General features: G+C 38.5%; 1 protein-coding gene across 7 annotated transcripts in view; it reads left to right on the forward strand.

Annotated features, from left to right (window-relative positions):
- Nucleotides 1-19,850, forward strand: part of LOC131258258 (uncharacterized) — a 62,119-nt gene that overhangs the window by 13,776 nt on the left and 28,493 nt on the right. The window contains exons 2-3 of one of the 7 annotated variants that reach the window (XR_009178024.1): nucleotides 4,405-4,514; nucleotides 5,842-6,352. The exons of 2 other annotated variants lie outside the window; for them this stretch is intronic. The gene's annotated coding sequence lies outside the window, so the exon portion shown is untranslated. Of the gene's footprint in view, nucleotides 1-1,796; nucleotides 1,808-3,781; nucleotides 4,310-4,404; nucleotides 4,515-5,841; nucleotides 6,353-11,164; nucleotides 12,153-19,850 lie in introns of those variants that run through there. 4 more of the 7 variants (XM_058259450.1, XM_058259446.1, XM_058259453.1 and 1 more) reach the window with 4 other exon arrangements.

Here is a 19,850-nt window from a genome sequence, read left to right on the forward strand (position 1 = left end):
GTCATCTCCCAAGTTTTATTTATTTATTTATTTTTGTCTTAATGCTGCTTTCATCTTCTACAATTAGTCTCCACAATGGACTTTTAAGAGCAATGTCTACCCTTGTGGGAATATGATCGGAGGAAAGAGATGCAAGAAAGTATTTGTGAGATGAAGACAACATTTGAAAGGAAACAAATTGAGCAATAGGATGAGCCATGCAACTTGTGGTCACTTTTCTTCGAATAATAGGGAATCTCTTCAAAGATGAAAACATCCATAGTCACATTTCTCTTCCCAGTCATGGGATTCAAGCACTTGTAGCCTTTTGGAGAGTAGGCATATCCAACAAATATGCATTTCTTGGAGGTAGGAGGGAATTTGTTCCTTTCGTTGTCAAAGTTATGACAAAATAGACGCATCAAAATATTTTCAGAGGAATGTTATTATTAGGAGCATGATGTTTGGAATGGTATGTATCAACAAGACTCTTTCCATCCAAAACTCTAGTAGGCAATCAATCGATTAAGTAACATGGGGTAAGAGCTCATTTTGAGCTTTTTTTTTTTTTTTGGAATATTCATCTCTACAAGAAGTGCTCGTGAAACCTCAAGAAGATGATGATTTCTTTCATTCTGCTACCATATTTTGTTGGGGAGTATGAGAACATGTTTTCTACGACTTAATTGCATGTTTTTGTAGATAAGAGTGGAATTTGGTAGACATATATGTTCAATTTTATGGAATAAAGTTGGATCGTGAAACCCATACGTACGCAATAACATCAATTTTAAAACCACATATCGGCATTGAGAATCGAAACTTTTCTTAGGCCATGACTAATCAAAGATGCAATGTGCTTTCTTTCTCCCACCAACTTGAAGATGGATGGCTCTGATTGCCACTCCAATGTCCCACGACATGGACACTCTTGGCTTACCTTCCCACCCATCCTCTCCCAAATGTGCATGCTTAGAGATGAGTAGCTCACACATTGTATGAGCTTGGATGAGGAGGGCCAAGAGTCCCCAATTTACAAGGTTATGTTTCCCTATCCTGTCATAGGAACTAAGTGCCACTGGACTCTCATTCTTTATCACATGCTAGCCCTTATCTTTATCTTACGTAATTAGATTTAGCCTTTTAAAGTTAAAAGAGCCCCAGTTTTGTAGTACTTTTGTACGGAGAGATGCACATGTGTGCCGTCCACCTCAAATAGGAGATACACTAACATTTTCTTTGAGAATTCGATTGATAAACTAGAGTGCGCTATTAATGCCTCTAGAGAGCTACAATGTGTCATCACAATTCCTCCTTTGGGTCAAAATTGTGACACTAATTGTCCACTTATTGGCAAGTATCACCACATAGGTCTATCTTGATAGTACACCTCCAGAGCTAGTGGATTGTGAACCTTTAGCCCACAAGCTGGTCTAAATTGAGGTGCATACCAAAACATCCTCTACCAATCACCTTATTTGAAACACAATGATTGCACATTGGGGCTGATCCGTGCTTTCTATGGTAGGTGGCTGGAAGTGTTTTGACAACATCACTGCTCAACATATAAGGTGTTAGGAACAAATAGATCCACAAAACCGTTGATTTGTCATTGGTCGACTCCCTTTGGTGACTACTGCACCAATGCCAAAACTTAGATCCTGGCATTAAAACCAATTATGTTCTCACTTTTTAGGGTTTATGATCACGTCCACTTCGACTCCTAAGAATTTCTCTTTTCAAAAAAAAACTGTATGGCTAGGAGATTATTCTATTAATCATGTGATTGAATTGGTGGCCCAAGAGTCCCATAGGAGAACATATAGACCCTTGAGGACTCGTCCATTCAATGTTTTAAATGAGATTCACGTCCTATCATCCATACGTTTTGATATATCTGAACCCTACACTTAATAGATTTTGCATATCTCAATTATGGGTCATATATGATGTGTTCGGTGTACAAAAAAAAAAGAAAAAAGAAAAAAAAGGAGTAGATACTTCCATGCGATTTGGAAGGAAGATTGGTGCGAGGTTAATCTTCATCAACGGGGGTGCGAGGTCTCCATCTATCCCTACACCGTCTTCTCTTTTCTTCCTTATCCAGGTATTTCCTTCAGATTCTTAATTCTCCCATCCCAAATCTTCGTCTTCTCCCCAAACCCAACTTTCCCATACCCATCCGCAATCCAAACCCTAACCCTAAATCTAAAATTCCCAATTTTCCTATTTTCCCAAATTACCCAAACCCTAATTTTCACCCTAGGTTGTATTAGGTTCCTATTTTGAAATAGACTATATCCTATGCTAATTGGATGTCCCTACATCCATTAGATCCTAGTTTCTTCTTATTTAATGATCTTGAGTTATGATGTTGGTAGCTTAGGCTAGGATTATGCATGGTTTTCTTTTGATTTTCATGATATTTGTGATGATTATAGCGATGTTTGTGTTTTTTTTGTTAAATATCTTAATTCGGCTATTTGATCTTACATGTTACTTAGTTCATGCATCGGTCCTACATAAAAATTCCAATAGAACTTGGTTCCTATGATGGGAGGGGAACTTAGCTTTATAAATTATGGACTCTTAGCCCTCTCCATCCAAGCTCAAATAACATATGAGGGTACCCATATCTAAGCACACACACATTTGAGAGAGAATTGGTGAGATGGTGAGCCAAGAGTGTCCATGTTGTGGTACGTGTGGGGCGACGATTAGAGTCATCCATCTTGGGACAAGGAAAGCAGTATGCATTGTTGATTAGTCATGGCCCATTGTATGTTTCCGATCTCCTTATCTATTTATAGTTTTCTAATTGATGTTATTGCCTATATATGTGTTTCACGATCTTGATTAAGGAATTCTAACTATTGATTTGATTCCATGAAAGTTAATATGATATGATGCACTAGGCTTTGGAGATTATCCAACTAGGCTTTGGAGATTATCCAACCATCCACCACCTTCAGTTTGATTCATGTAGTGCTACAGTGTTGACCTTATCCTTATAAGGTCCTTGACCAACCAACCTCTTATCTGGGTCCCCTAGCCCTCTCACATTCCAAGAAACAATCTTCACCTTTTAATTTAAAACCCCTGGCCCCATTTGCATTCTTGCCTTGTCTGATGACCCAACGAAATTAGATTTTTTGTCGTACTTCATTGATAGATTTTTTGTCGTACTTTAGTACCCCTGGCCCTATTTCCTTTCCTGTCTTGTCTGATGACCCAACCAAATTAGATTTTTTGTTGTACTTCATTGATAGGGCCGTATTTCTGAGTTCCCTCTTTCCTTTCACCTTGATGCTGTCCTCAAACCTGATTTCTTGTCTTCACTTTGTTCCAAGTATTCAAACCTATCTCTCAACTTCTCATAAGTCCCTTTGCAAGCTTTCTGCTAATTTGCTCCATTTCCCGTTCTAGTCTGGTCATTATCATCTCTCTCTCTCTCTCTCTCTCTCTCTCTCTCTCTCTCTCTCTCTCTCATTTTAAACAGTTATCAAATAGGATATTAGATCAGGGAGTTTCCATTAAATAGGATCAATGATAGATACTATTAAATAGGTTGGATTTCCTATTAAATATGATCTGCAATAGATCCTATTAAAGGTTTTGTGGTTTCCAAAGGAATTTGCATGATTATAAAATCAGGGTACTTTTTTCTTGACAATACACAATGTGGGAAGACTATGAGAAATAAAGAAATTTATATACAATGTGGGAAGACTTAGAAATAAAGGAATTTTAAATATATGTGGAAGGTATTAACATGGATATGGTGCTTTGACTGGACTGTCAGAGAACAAGATGTATGGACCCGTGTGTTGGCAGTCAGGGAAAGCACAGGATTGACCGTCATAGAAACCAGAATGAAACATGGGAAGAAGATTTTTCTGGACTGTCAGAGAAAGGATGGACTGCTGGAGATTACACAACACAAACTATAGGAAGAAGTTTTACAACAAGAAAAGGATGACTGTTAGAGAAAAGTCACGATGAACTGTTGGAGAAAACACAGGTGAATATAGGTAGATCAATATATGTCCTGCCAGATTGGGAATGCAAGTGCAAGATGTCGATAGGTAGTGGTTGAAGGTTTATTTGATTGGATGGTCTTTTGTTTGGTAGGAGCTTTGGATATGTTTGTTGAAGACTTTTTATTATGTAAGATGCTTGTTGGTTTTTTATGGAGTTAGGTTAGTGGGAATCCATTTACTGGACCCATTAGTTGAGGATGGGTTTGTGGAATCATTAACATTATTGTATTTTTCTCTTCATGTTGGATTCTAGATATTATTATAACCTTTCTGTTTCTTGTGTTTTCTTATTTATGGTAAATGATTGGTTGGCCATGAGGTGCTGACATGTTGCGTATTATTCATATTTGTTCGTTTTTGCTGTTCTTGTGTTGAACATTTGGAGAGTGTCAACTGAACATGATCAACAAGGATCGAAGGAAGCTGGTTGGATTTTGATACCTGCGCCCCATTGGATTGTCTACTGGAGAATGTTCTGATTCCTAGTTTTTCAAGGTGATTCTCCTAGTGGTGCAGGCGCTATTAATGCTGAATCTTGCTACTTTCTGACAATCTTGTGAAAATCCCGTTTTTCAAAAAATAATAAATAAATAAAAATAAAATAACTTGTTTAGAAGTACCTTTCAGGGAAGTTACCAGCTACTACAAACAATAGGGTGAAAGACGGATGGACTAGAGAGATTGACGACGAAGAAAGGTTAAAGAATCTAGCAGTGTAAAGAAAGTAAAGAAATATTAGAAATAATAGGCTAATCATTTTAAGAAAATTAGAAGACAAAGTGATAAGAGAAATAATGGTTCAATGTTGAGTCAAATAGCTCAAAATACGAGGTCTGGGGTTCAAGTACTCATAGGTGGTGAAATCCCACCATGGTGTGAGTACGGGGGTGTGTGTGCATGGGTGGGTGTGGGGTGCACGTGTAAAAAAAAAAAAAAAAAAAGCTCGAGGGAGGGTGGGAGGGAGGGAGGGAGGGAGGAAAAAACTGTGGGATCACTTGAGTCCCTCACAACAGCTTGATGGAAATTGGTTGCACAGAGTCCAAATTGGGAAATAAACCCTTTTCAAATGGGACTATATACAGTGTGACATTGAGTCCCTCACAACAGCTTGATGGAAATTGGTTGCATAGAGTCCAAATTGGGAAATAAACCCTTTTCAAATGGGACTATATACAGTGACAACATTTGCTGGAATGAAATGTGCACTTATTGTGCTTAACATTAAGTTTGAACGTCCATCGGATCTGTACATGTTCGATGATCCAAATCGATGAACTGACAAGATACACTGGTGATGGTGGTTGCTGTGGGATTGGAATATCCTAAGCCTTTCACAAATGACCCACAAAACAACACTCATATAAATGGTTTGGATCATCCAAACAAGACCACAGATCTGACTGCTACAATCCCATGTTTTGTATCTCCCATATATTAATGTGGGTTTTGCTAAGCCCGCACACTTGCACAAGGTGTGCAATCTACATGCTACCACATGTGCTAATATGGCTGATGGTTGCAATATCCAACTTGTCCATCAAGTGGGTCCGATTGTGGAGATATTCTAGCCCAAAAATAATACTTGTCAACTCAACAGCAAGCCATGCTGTTATAAACAGATGGATGGATTGGAAAAGTTAGCCAAGTTTTTGTCAGCTGTAAGTTTGTTTTGTAGACTGTGGTCCACCTGACTATCAGACCATATTCATTCTTGGGCCAGAGCATCAACACTGGTACCACTCTAATTGATGGATTGCATCTTGTTTCTACGTAGCTTTCTTTTTCTCTCCTTATTAATTTTCTTCTTCTTCCTTCTCCACAGCTATGGTGGAAAGCATGCTGTTTGGAGCTATTGATTGCAGTTGATAATTTTTGTGACATACATGTACTGCCCGGGCACATGTGTTACTAGTGCTTGGCATTGAAGATATCTTGTTCGAAAAGGATTTATTTCCCTTTCTGGACTCTACTCACAACTGATTCCCATTGGTCTGTTTCCAAGTTTTTGGAGTCAAGGTCAATGAGAATAAGTTCCATGAGGTGGACAAATAGGATAGCATGGACCCTATGATTGGTGTAGGCATGTGCAGGCTTAGCAAACCACTAGTGTATTTTATCTATTCTTCTCTTTTCCTCCAAAAACTTTGAAGCATTTGGTGCTCCTTAACTGTGCTTGCTGTCTGGTTTTATATTTTTTTGCATATTAAAGTCGGCCTGTTTCAAAATTCTTCTAGTTTCAGGGATCAGAATAGCAGTATTTGCTCCAGCACTACATGATCTGATACACTTGTTTTAAGTTTCTCTGCCTTATCCAATGCATTTATGATGATGCTGCATTGAGTTGCAGTCTACCCTTGTGTACTTGGCTTGTCGCACATGAACATATACATTAATGTAGATATGATATTATCTGATATAGTGTGGCGATGAAAATTTGTTGCACTAAAAGTTGATACTAGTTTGGCTGAGGGCTTCCAAACACATCATAAGCAAAAACTGTGCTAGCTAATTACCATGATTCTTAAGGGTCAGTTTGGCATGAAAACTGGTTTCCTTTGGTCACTAAAACATGTGAGCCGGCCAATTGACTATCTAGCAATTGACTTGTCATCTAATGGTGCCCCTCTTGGAAATTTAAGAAATTTCTGCATGTTTGGTTCATTCCTATTTTAAGAAGGGTGGTTCTCTATAGAGGGAACAAATGCTGAGTTGGAAGCTTGCAGAAAGGGTGTAGCTTAAAATTAGGAGAACCAAGATGGAGTATTTGGAAGTCAAATTTAAGAGTGGCTATATAGGCAATGCTTTAGTTAAAACCGATGGTATAAAGATTCCTTGTAGCGATTTGTTTTATTGCCTTGGTTTTATTGTTGAAAAAGATGGGGAGATTGAGGAGGATGTTTTTTTTTTTTTTTTTTTTTTTTTTTTTTTAAATTTTTAATTTTTAAATTTTTAAATATAATTATCTATATAAATGTTTCAATACAATTAGAGTTATGTGGATGAAGTGGTGATGCGCCTATACTGCATCGTGGGATTGCTGCCTATGAAATTTAAGGGAAAATTTTATGAGATAGTTTTTGAAACCATGTTATACACACTAGAGTCTTGGACATTTAGAAAGCTGCATGAGCCATAGATTCAGTTGTGCAGGGATGAGGATGCTGAGATGATGTGTGGGAAGACTTGGAAGGGTAGAGATAATAATAAAGTCATCCATAGTAGCACAAGGGAGTAAGTCCCGGAAAGAGAAAATGATGGATATCAAAATGAGATGGTTTGGTCACGTGTAATGAAGACTGAAGATTGCTTTTGGTAAAGAGAATGAGAAGACCTAAAAGGATTTGAATTGAGGTGAGATGAACAAATATGAAGGCTTATTCACTTATTCTGGATAGGGCCTTAGAATTGATTTGTGAAAACAAGATTTGCAAAGGCGATGCCAAATAATCAGGATAAGGTGATAAGCAATGTTCAAAGTATTGGTATAGCATGCTTGCGATACTAAAATACAATAGAAAACATGTATTATTTAATGTGTTGCAGTTTGAGGGAAACATTGGGGAAAGTTCTTATGAAAATGGTGGAATTTGCTTTGAATACTTTATGAGATGCTAAAGACATTATTGCACAGAACTCTAAACATCTCACACACACACACACACACACACACACACACTGTTGGTCTTAAGTGATGAAATTTCTCCAATTTGAGTTCATATCATTCAAATGTCACACGATACAAGCGACAAAACACAAACACTGACATCAATTTAGCACAAAGAGTGTTTTGTGCCAAGTATTAAGTGCTACAACGGTAGGCTACAAGGTATTGGCAGTCGGATCGTATGTAGCAGACAAATCAAAAATAAAGGGGTAAGAATGTGGTACATCAGATGGTCAATCGTGAGAAACAATAGAAAGCAATGAAGGAAAGGTGAAGACTAAAATAAGACTTGAGTATTAAGAGAGTTATTAGTAGGTAATTAAAAGGCAGTAGGATCTTATGTAGCAGACAACTCCAAAATAAAGGGGTAAGAATGTGGTACATCAGATGGTCAACCGTGAGAAACAATAGAAAGCAATGAAGGAAAGGTGAAGACTAAAATGAGACTTGAGTATTAAGAGAGTTATTAGTAGGTAATTAAAAGAACAAAATCTCGAAGGAAGATGGGATGGCAAGGGAGTTACTGTATTAAGTGATTAAACTCACATCCATCATTGGAAGAGGAAGATGCAGAGAAGATGAGATGTGAAGTAGAGAAGATTAATCAAGAGAAACCAATTCATTAAGTTCTCCGAGTGGAAGATTCAAGAGGAAAATATAGATATCACAGGAAATGTTGTAGGCACTGGGAAATATTAGGAAATATCGCAGTTATCATAATAATATTGGAAAATGTTGATGATAATATTATTGATATCTTGTAAAACATGTTTTCCAAGAAAAATCAGATGATAATATCATTGATATCTTGTAAAAACATGCTTTCCAAGAAAAATCATCACACCCATTGATATGGAAACATCGGCTGATATTGTCGATTCTTAGAGCACCGGCGATAATGATGATGATGAATATGCTGATATGATGATGATTGCAACAATGATGACGATGCCAATAATGATCAAGGGATTAACTGTTCAACACGCATCTGGTGTAGCGAAGATGACATTCCCTAATTAAGGGCTGGTTAGAATGATTCCCCATATGATCATGCATTTTAGAAGAAAACAGTTGACTGCCTGGTGACTAAAGTTTCTTATTGATTCAGTTTTTGTGAGTGGGTTTGGTCCTTCGTTTGGTTGGTGAATAGGGTTTTAACTGTTGATAATCTCTGCAAGAGGGGCTTGATGCTACTGAATGTATGTATTATGTGCCTGAGAGACCGAGTTGATGGACCATCTGTTCTTGCATTGCCCTTTTGTGAAGAAGATTTGGGATAGCTTTCTTGCCACCCTCAATGTCATTTGGGTGATGCCGTATTCGTTCCCTCTTTGGCATTGTAGCACGGTGGCAGATTTGGTAAAGATGGTAAGGTGATTTGGAGATTGGTGGGGTGGCTGCTTTGTGGGCCATTTGGGAAGAGAGAAACATGTGCTGTTTCGAGAAGAGATTGGAATTAGAAGACCAGATTTTTTGCAAGGCGGTGCGATGGGTGGAGTGGGCTTCCGGGTTTAAGGACTCGTACGCTTGCATCATCATAACCCTATTGGGTTGTGATTCTCTCTCTCTCTCTCTCTCTCTCTCTCTCTCTCTCTCTCTCTCTCTTTCTTTTCTTCTTTTGTATTCTTTTCCACCATTTATGCGGCTTTTTAATAAAATCAATTACCTTTCAAAAAAGAAGAAGGAGAAGAAGAGTGGTTTTGATCCAAATTGGTCCAACTTCCAATCCAATAGGGATTTAAATTGGTAGTTGTTTTGTGTTTACATGCTTCAAGAATCAAAATAACGAGGACTTGTGAGTTTGTCACCCCAATGGCCCCTAAAGTTTTTAGTCAAATGGATGCTCTGTAGATGCCACTTTTTTGACGTCAAAGAGAGAGTACCAGGGAAAGGAAAAGTCAGTGTTAGAGTTTATGGAGGAAACTGAATTTGAGTGTTAGAAATCGAGAATTGTCCTTGGGTCAGTACTAAAATTATGGTTGTGTGGGAGTGTGTATTACTGAACTGAATTGCAATGGATGGTTCAATAAAATGAACAAATCGGGTTACTTTTTGCTGTTTTCATGTTGAGGGAGTAGACTCAAAATTGCTAATCATGATTACGAGTATTTGAATGCGAACTATTCCTTTATTAAAATTGAAGCAAAATGTACAAAGTTCATGGGAGAAGCAAAGAAAAGCCAATCTAGCGTTTGCTACCTTGTTCGTGTCTCTAAGAACATGAGAAAAACATATTTTAAGAACTGCAGCAAGACCGCAACAACAAAAAGGGGAAATCTGAAACTTCAAAATATGTCTGCTGGATCTACAGTCTCGATCACCATACATGTGCGCCGCATGAGCAATGAGGATGGAACTGCATAGAACTTTCTTCTTGTGAGATGTCTTCAATTTGTATATGGAACAGGGGTTCGATTGATCAACCACCTTGGTCGATCAATCTAGTGTACATTGAATTATACGAATTGGTCTCTGAACAGTTTTGGATAGTTTCAATCGATCGAATTGTTAGATCGATCGACAAAATACGAAAATACTTGAAAACTCTTTGGACACTTTTGAACATGTTTGAGCGATTGAACATGTGGGGCTTGATCGATCGAAGGTTGCTCGATTGATGTCGATTGATCGATGCTTAGATCAACGACGTGCGCAATTTTGCATAATTGCATGATTTATTTCCTATTTTGATTGTAACACTATATATCAGGATTATGATATTCTAGTTTTTGAGAGAAAAAACTAGGGTTTTGGAGAGATTTGAAGGGATTCTCATCAATGTAAGTGCATTAATTTCTTGTAATTCGTTTTTCATAGCGATTGTTGTCGCTCTGTGTTGTGTTTTTTTCCCACCAAGCATTTCCACGTAAAATTTGTGTTCTTTGTGTGCTTTGTTTCCGTTTGATTTCCTCTTGTTTGATTCGAATTCGGGTTTGCTTTCATGCTATTCCCAATAAATGGTATTGGAGCTAACGTTGGGTTTTGAGTTTGAATATGAAACATGTCGTCGAATAGATCAAATATGAAGTATGAAATGAAGAAGTTCATCGGTAGAAATAACTTTGAATTATAGAAGGTGAAGATGAGAGGCCTTTTAGTTCAACAATGATTACAACACACTTTCCTTGGTACAACGGAGCATCTTGCGTCTATAAGCAATAAGGAGTGGGATGAACTTGATGAGAGAGCTACTATCTCGATCCAATTATGTCTAGCAGATAATGTTTCTTTATAATGTCCTGTATCAAAAGATCGCCGCATGGGTATGGACAAAACTCGATAGTTTGTATATGAAGAAATTCCTAGGCAATCATTTGTATCTTAAGAAACAATTCTATAATCTTGAGATGACAGAATGATTTGATATCAATGAACACATTAGCACATTCAGTGATTTATTTTACAAATTGACGAATGCATAGGTGAAGATTGAAGAGCAAGACCAAGCCCTAATTTTGTTGAATTTTCTTCCATCTCACAGGAATCTCGTAGACACTATGTGCCATGACGGAGAGACCGTAAACGTCGAAACCGTCATCTCAGTCCTTCATGCGAAGCAGTTGAGAAAGAATGACAATGTCATGACAATGGGTCTTTTACCGATGCATTGGTTGCCAAGGGAAGAAATTTTGAATGAGAGAAAGGGAATTCTCGATCAAGATCCAAGTCGAAAGGGAAAAGCAAGATAAAGTGTTGGAATTGTGGGATGATAGGATACATGAAGAAGGATTGTCAGAATCCTAAAGTTCAAAAGGGAGAAAAATTTGATGATACGTCGAAGGAAGCCAACACAGTGGAATTTGTTGAGGAGATTGACGGTGATGACGTTTTGACCTCATCCAAATCTGGTTACATTAGTAACGACTGGATTTTGGATTCGAGAGCATCATACCACATGACTTATCACATGTAATTTTTCACTAGTTACAATGAGTATGATGGTGGACAGGTGTTTATGGGTAATGACATTGGTATAACATGATTAAAATCGGTTCGGTGTGCATCAAGATGTTTGATGGGGTGGAGCGTATACTAATAAAGGTGATATACGTTCCTAACATCAAGAAGAATCTGATTTCGCTTAGGGCACTAGAGACGCTTGAGTGCAAGTTCACCTGTTTGATTGTGTCCTTAAAGTTTCAAAGGGGGCACTCATAGTAATGAAAGCGTATTGGAGCAGGTAACCTTTACAAGTTGATCGGGAATACCGTATCGGGTGGAGTTACAACATATGTAGCGGAGTCCACGTCAGCACGTTTGTGACATGTGTGTCTAGGTCACATGAACGAGTGTGGCATGGAGGTACTTTATAATCATTCATTAATTCTTGTATTTAAAAGCGTTGATTTTAATGTATGTGAGCATTGCATAAATGGTAAACAATCATGGTTAACTTTTAAGACTATAAAGATGTATATAAGGGTGTACTGGAGTATGTGCATTTAGATGTATAGGCTCTGTCTCTTGTTGTTTTGCCTACGGGTCCATCCTTTTTTGTCTCATTCATAAGATGGTTGTTGCGAGAAATTGTGGGTTTATTTTTTGATAAATAAATCCGATGTATTCGCCACATTCAAGGTGTCGAAGGCAATGGTCGAGAAGCAAACGACAAAAATTGAAAATCTTAAGGACAAACAATGGTAGTGAATTCGCTTCAAAGGAATTCAACCAGTTTTGCAAAGATGAGGGGATTGTAAGGCACAATATAATGAGGCATATACCTGAGCAGAATGGTATGACAGAACGGATGAATCAGACTCTCTTGGAGAGATCCTAAAGCATGTTGAGTAATGCTGCTTTGGGCAAATAATTATGGATTGAAGCCATTAAAAGAACTTGTTATCTTGTGAATCGATACCCATCTGTTGCGATAGATGTAAGATTTCAGAAGAAGTGTGGAATGGTCATGATGTAAACTACTTACCGTTGTGCGTATTTGGTTGTGATGCTTACTCTCATGTACCGTTAATTGAGAGAGATAAGCTAGATCAAAAGGCAAAGAAGTGTACTTTTGTAGGCTATGGTAATGGAGTGAAGGGATATAAGCTGTATGATTGGGTCATGCAAATGATCATAATTAGCCGATATGTCAGGTTAGATGAGGATTCCTTCTTCTACAAGGATGAACATAAGGAACTGGAGAAATCAACAATTATTGATGCTGAGATTGAAAAAGTTGATACACAGGTAGAGCCTAAGCCGTCGATAGAGGTACATGAGTAGGTGGAGCAATTACCTCTTAGAAGAAATCCACCAAGAGATCGCAAATTACCGGCTAGAGACAAAGATGAGTTGAATGTTGCATTTGCTCTCATTACGGATAAGGGGGGATCTGTCTACCTTCTATAAAGCATTGAATGACCTGGATGCTGAGAAGTGGATGACAATCATGCACAACGAAATGTATTCTTTGTACAAGAAAGACATGGAAGCTGGTGAAGCTTCTAGTTGGGCATAAAATGATCGGTTTTAAGTGGATTTACAGGAAAAAATAAGATAGATGTAAGACGAAATTGGTTGCTAAGGGATGTACTCAGAAAGAAGGTATTAACTTGAGTTAGATATTCGCATCGGTTATCAAGTAGGTGTCTATTAGGTTTGTGTTGGTGCTGGTTGTCAAATATAACCTTGAATTGGAATAAATTGATGTCAAGACCGCTCTCATACATGGAAAATTAGAAGAACAAATTTACAAGAAGCAAACAGATGAGTTTGAGATATAGGGAGCAGAGAATAAAGTTTGTAGGTTGAGTAGGTTGTTGTACGGCTTGAAACAGACGCCTAGGAAGTGGTACAAGAAGTTTGATACTTTCATGGTGAGTCAACGATTTACTAGGAGTGAATATGATCATTGTGTCTACTTCAAGACACTAAGTGATGAGAAATTCGTTCTACTAGTATTGTATGTTGATGATATGCTTATTGTCAATCAAAACATATCTAAAATCAACATATTGAAGACTCAATTGTGAGGGACATTCCAAATAAAAAATTTGGGGGTTGCAAAGAACATTCTCGGCATTAATATACGTAGAAATAGGGAGAGGAGCATGTTACAATTATCTCAGGGATAGTATCTTGAGAAGGTATTGATGAAGTTTGGGATGGACAAGACTAATCTAGTTAGTATACCCCAACTACTCACTTTAATCTTTCTTCAGAGTAATGTTCTATTATAGATGAAGAAAAGCAGGTTATGTCTCGTGTGCACTATTCGAGCGCCATTGGCAGTTTGATGTATGTCACGACCTCTATGAGACCGGATATTTCACATGCAGTCAGTGTTGTGAGCAGATACATGTCAAGCCTCGGTAATCAATATTGGGAGGCAGTGAAATGACTACTTCAGTATATGCGAGGTACAACGGACTACGTCTTGACATTTTCGAAATTATAGGGAAAGTTAGTAGGCTATATGGATTCAGATTACACAGGAAATGTGGGCAACAGAAAATCGACTTTTAGCTACTTGTGAGTGGAGCGATTAGCTAGATGTCGAAGCTTTAGTATGTGGTTGCTTTTTCCTCAACAGAAGTTGACGATGACAGATGCATTCAAAGAATATGTTTGGTTACCAAGGATAATGAATGAATTTGGGCTTTAGTAGGAGGTCGTGCCGATTAATTGTGATAGCAAAATCGCGATTAACTTGGTAAAGAATTTGGTTTATCATTTTAGAATTAAACATATTGATGCTCGTCATTATTTTAGCCGATAAGTGCTTGAGGAAGGCGGTGCCACTCTCGAGAAGATCCACACAAGTGTGAATCTAGCGGACATGATTGATCGAGTGATATAATTTTGAAATATTTGAAAACTCTATGGACACTTTTGAGCATGTTCGAGCAATCGAACATGCGGGGCTCGATCGATCGATGCTTAGACGACGCACATAGTTTTACAAAATTGCGTGATTTGTTTCCTATTTCGATTGTAACACTATAAATATTGGGTGTAATTGAGATTAGGGTATTTTAAGGCATCATTATGGGTTCTAGAGAAAATGCTAGGGTTTTGGAGAGATTCAAATGAGTTTTCGTCCGTATAATTTGTTTTTCATTGTGGTTATTGTCGCTTGTGCTGTGATTGCATTTGATTTTCTCATGTTTGATTCAAATTTGGGTTGCTTACGCTATCTCCAACCTTTCTCGCATAATTGCATGTACCTTTTGGTTTTGCTTCATTTGCTGTTGACGGACCCTGCCATTTTTAACCTGAAGTTGGTGACAAGGTATAAGAAACAACTTCATGACCCCGTAACACTCATAACGGTTGTAGTGAAAAAGGAATAAATTAGAAAATTAGAATACAAAAAAAGTGGAAAACATTCACCTTATGGGAAAAGAATGGCCTTTTTTACGGATAAAAAAGCGATAGAATGTTAGAATGTCTCTCGACCACGTGCTCACACATGCATTCATGTGCATACGGTCACTTTTCCATTTGGTTTTGAAAACCTTGAGCTCTAAGTTTCAAAGTCTAATCATTAAAAAAAAAAAAAAAAAAAAACAGCTTTATATTAAAGAATGCTAACATGTGCGAAGAGAGTTGACTTAACTTTTTATGATGGGTAAGAGAATCTAGCCTTTAAGTAAGATGCACGAAGTCGGTTCAATCCAAGCTCAAAACATATGGGGCCACTCAAGGTAAGCCAAGGGAGCAACGATCAAAGCCGTTCATCATCCAAGTCCAACCGTCTAGAACAGTGTTGTGCATCGTTGGTCCATCGTGGCTCAAGCTATGTGGTCAATCTCTTTTCTAATTTATAGATGTCTAGTTGATATCATTATGTTTGAGTTTCAGGTCCTAACTATGGAATTATAACTGGGGATTCAATTCTACAAAAATTAACATATAATTCATAGCATAATGCAATCAGAGTTCTGAAAAACGGCTTATGTGTAACGATGTTATTCCACTGTATAGGGAGAGTTAATTGATGAAATAACAATTTTCTTTTGGGGAAAGAACAACAGAAAAAAACAGTAGTGATTGACACTGTTTCAAAAGCTTTTGTAATGGGTGCTATAACATATCAAAAAGCGTGAGTTGGGATGAAAATGAGGAGATGAGGCAAATAAAGGTTGCAACGGCCAGTAGACAGCTGAATTCGACGAACTTGGCTAGGATTTGGGCTGGGCTTGGCCTACTACCTTGCCTACATGGGTTGAGCTTGGGCTACTCATGTTGGCCTGATCAATTTTCCGGTCGGGCTTAGGCTCAAGTCATTTTAGCCTTACCCAATCCCACTATATGTGCATGTTATATCCTACAAATATACCATTCTAATCCAAATGTAGACCTCTGCTTTTTCATTCGTTTGAAATGTCCATTTCTTGGTGCATGCATGGCCGTTTGATCAATGGGTAGGTTAGCAACATTCAAGTGGGGAATAGTGATTATCAATCTTTCTTGTGAGCCGGTTAGCAGATGTAGAGTGGGTCTTTGACACTTTCATGTCCCAAATGGACCAGAAAAGGCCCGATTGGAGGCGGAAGTCATCAAGACTGTTAGAACATTAAAACAGGCATATCTCACAAACTGGAATGAGTTAATGTACCATATATGATTTTGGACTAGGACGACCTACTTTAACCAAACAACCCGGATATGCTGGGTTGCCCACACCGAATTTGCAAGATTCCATCAGATCGACGATCGAATTCCTTGTTTATTTCTGTTTTTACTATTTTTAGTAAGTTTCAGATTGATTATAACTCTTCATCCGTTGGGCTTTAGGATTTGTGTCCAACATGAAAAGTGCTTAGAAAAATTAGGAAAATAACATAGGCCCCTTACTATAAATAATAATTTTACTATTTATAGTAAGTTACAAATTTTAGGGAGTTTGAGTTGGAGTCAAATGCTGAAACTTCTTCCAAGATTTGGTATCACTATTTAAAGGGCTGTAAATTCATTTTCATTATATATCAATCAAATTACGAATTTTATAGAATTTATTTTTATATTTTCCTTGCTTTTTTTTTTTTCCTCGTGGATTTGAGAAGTCTTTGTGAGGAGTCTAGAGAAGCTCTGTGGATTCGGAGTACTTATCCTTGAGGAAGATGGTGATTGACCTCATCACATTCATCCCTGCATCAGTAGCGTGAGGCCGAGGTCCAATTTTTAGGCTCAAGCTGAGATCTGCTCTTCTTAGCCTATGTTGGGCTTAGACCTTTGGTCTTAAGTGTTGGGTGGGATTGGGCGTAGCCCAGCCCTGCCTATTGCCACCCCCAGCGGCAAGTCAAAGTGTGCAAGTAGAATGGGATTTTTGATCAAAGTAACCTCCAACCATCCTGAAATAGCCTTAAAAAACCCCTTCTCAAAATAAGTCTTTGTGGCCTCTAGACAGCTATCTGACTTTTTTTTTTTGGACCATTTTGCCCATCACCCTATACAATCGTTGAGTTCTTCCATGCGTAAAGGCCATCCTTTCTAAAAGTGGCAGTGGGTCCCCTCAACGTTGAAAGAGCCCACTCTATGAAAGATCTGATTCATTGATTGTAATCGGACAGCCGTGAAACCTCAAGAGAGTGGTCTCTACGTGACCAACCAACCTCTCCGTGGCCCACAAGACCCTTAGAAGCTCACGTTCATTCAGAGACCGTTTCTTCCGGTGTGGTCCACTTGTGATGCATTTTCCCCTCAAATTTGGTTTGGCTCCATAAAATTAAAATCCCTTCCATACGTACGGGATGGATCCCCCTCATGCCAAGCTGGTGAGCCCCAAACAATGCACCTCAAATCTCCTTGTGGGGCCAATTAGCAATAAATAAGTCATTTGACCCTTTTTTATAGGTCATTTAATTTTATTTTCTTATGCACGGATGGACCACTTTCAACAACAGTTAACAACGGTTGTAGGTAATTACAGGAAGAGCACCATACTCTCCGTAGATTCATTGGTTGATGTATTTTTTGACATAAGGGAAGGTTGGTCATATTTTCATCTTACTTTTTAATCGTTCTATGAATTCGGTGTTGTACATCTCACAACGCCAACCGCTTCAAGGAAGATATGGCTCGGAAGTGGTCAAACGTGAGTCACACTTGGGCTACAGTACCTGCAACTGGGGAGATGCCACCTGACTGCAAGCCATCCAGTTGTGAGCCATATGGCCCAGGTGCGAGCCCTGTGGCCCATGTGAGAGCCACATGGCCCCATGTGCAGGCCATGTGTGAGCACTGTTCTCTATGTATGAGCCATGTGGCCCAAGTAGGAGCCATATAGCCCCATGTGTGAGCCACATTGCCCAGGTGCGAGGCAGTGTGGGTGTCCTAATGAAAATTTAGGACAAATTTTTTTTTGTAAGAGTTTCCTGTTGTATTCCATATACTAATAGCCTCAATTTTTTCATCACATGTACGAAAATAGTTGATGATCATGTCGTTTTGGCAAATATTATGCTGTTATGATGGGAAGCTAGTATGTATAAATGATAAATGGGACTATAATGGTGATAAGGCTAAAATAGCCGTAGTGAGCAAAAACATAACACACCATGAACTCATAAATAAGATGCACAGGATTACAAATATGATGCGAGAGGAGTGTGAGGTTAGAATGAAGGTTGTGTAACCAACAGTGAGTCCAATGCCAATACCTGCACATACTATTGGAGATGATGAAGATATCTTGGCGTACATGATGAGCCGTATTCAATGCCCTAAGCTTTAAATGCCTGTGTATATAGAGAAGATAATAAAATTTACAACTATGGTTCAAGAACTAGTTCTTGAAGATCTGAATGAGCACCCAAGGACAATGGATGTTGATTTGGAGTTGAGATTTCCAAATGCCCATGGAACGGTAGATGCAACCATCCTTGACTCTTCATCCAATGTAATGAATCATGATCAGTGGCTCGACAGGTGGGATGGGCCAACTTTCCATCTATTTGATATCGAAGATAACTTTGACATCCCAGGCCCTTCAACCAATGTACCGAATCATGAACCACGGCCCAAGAGTTTTGAGGGGCCATCTTTTAGGTTGTTGGATAATGATTCCTGGCCAGACATTCTTGGACCATCAATCGATGTACCAATACATCATCCAAGTCCCGAGAGTTTTGAGGGGCCATCTTTCAGGTTGTTGGATAGTGGTTCCTACCCAGACATTCTCGGACCATGAATCAATGCACCGATACATAATCCTAGGCCCAAGAGTTTTGAGAGGCCATCTTTCAGGTTGTTAATAATGATTCCTGCCCAGACATTTCCAGACCATCAACCAATGCACTGATACATCATCCAAGGCTCGAGAGTTTTGTGGGGCCATTTTTCAGGTCATTGGATAGTCAAGACTTTTTGGGCATACCTGCTCCATCAAGAAATTCACTGATACTACTTCCAAGGGTCGACAATTATTCAGAGCCAACTTTTTGAAGAGTCGATAGTGAATACAATCCAAATATCCCACTCCCATCATTCAACATATGCGAGAATGATGCTATATTCATTAACCTGGAGTTTTTTAAGCTTCCGAACTTTATCAACAATCCTAGTCTTCTCATTGTTGGTTAGATGTACGGGAACAAGAATCATAATAATGATGCACTCAATAAATTTTTCATGCGATTCAACTTTCAATATAAGGTGGTGAAATCAAACAAGAAGAGATACACAATTAAATGCATTATAAAAAGTTGTGGTTGGAGGGTGTATGCATCGAGACTGTGGATATGTTTAGCATTTTCAAAATAAAGACATACAAATCCGAACACACATGTATGTAGGTTGTTGATGCGATAGCTTATCGACACACAACTTCAATGACGATATCAGGTGGTGATGCAACTTGTGATGGATCTAGTTGTTATAAACAAAAAGTGTTTATAGACACATGGAAACATCAACACCAGGCTACCGTGAAGATTAGCAACGAGTTTGCCGCTAGTCGCATGAGGTCGGGTCTACCAGTTAAGCCACGTGACATGGCATTGAATGAATGAAGAATAAGGAGTTGAGATCAGTTATATGAAGGTGATCAAGGGCAAGGCAATTGCAATGAATGATGTGATAGGATCCTATGAGATATCTTACTCTGTGCTTTCGGCTTACCTTCACAAATTGACAAAGGCAAACCCCGAAACTTCAAATCTACAAATAAACAACGAAATAAATTGTTTCGAGAGACGCTTCATTTCACTCGAACAATGTATTAT

The sequence above is a fragment of the Magnolia sinica genome, chromosome 10 (assembly GCF_029962835.1).
Source record: "Magnolia sinica isolate HGM2019 chromosome 10, MsV1, whole genome shotgun sequence".
Taxonomy (NCBI): Eukaryota; Viridiplantae; Streptophyta; class Magnoliopsida; order Magnoliales; family Magnoliaceae; genus Magnolia; species Magnolia sinica.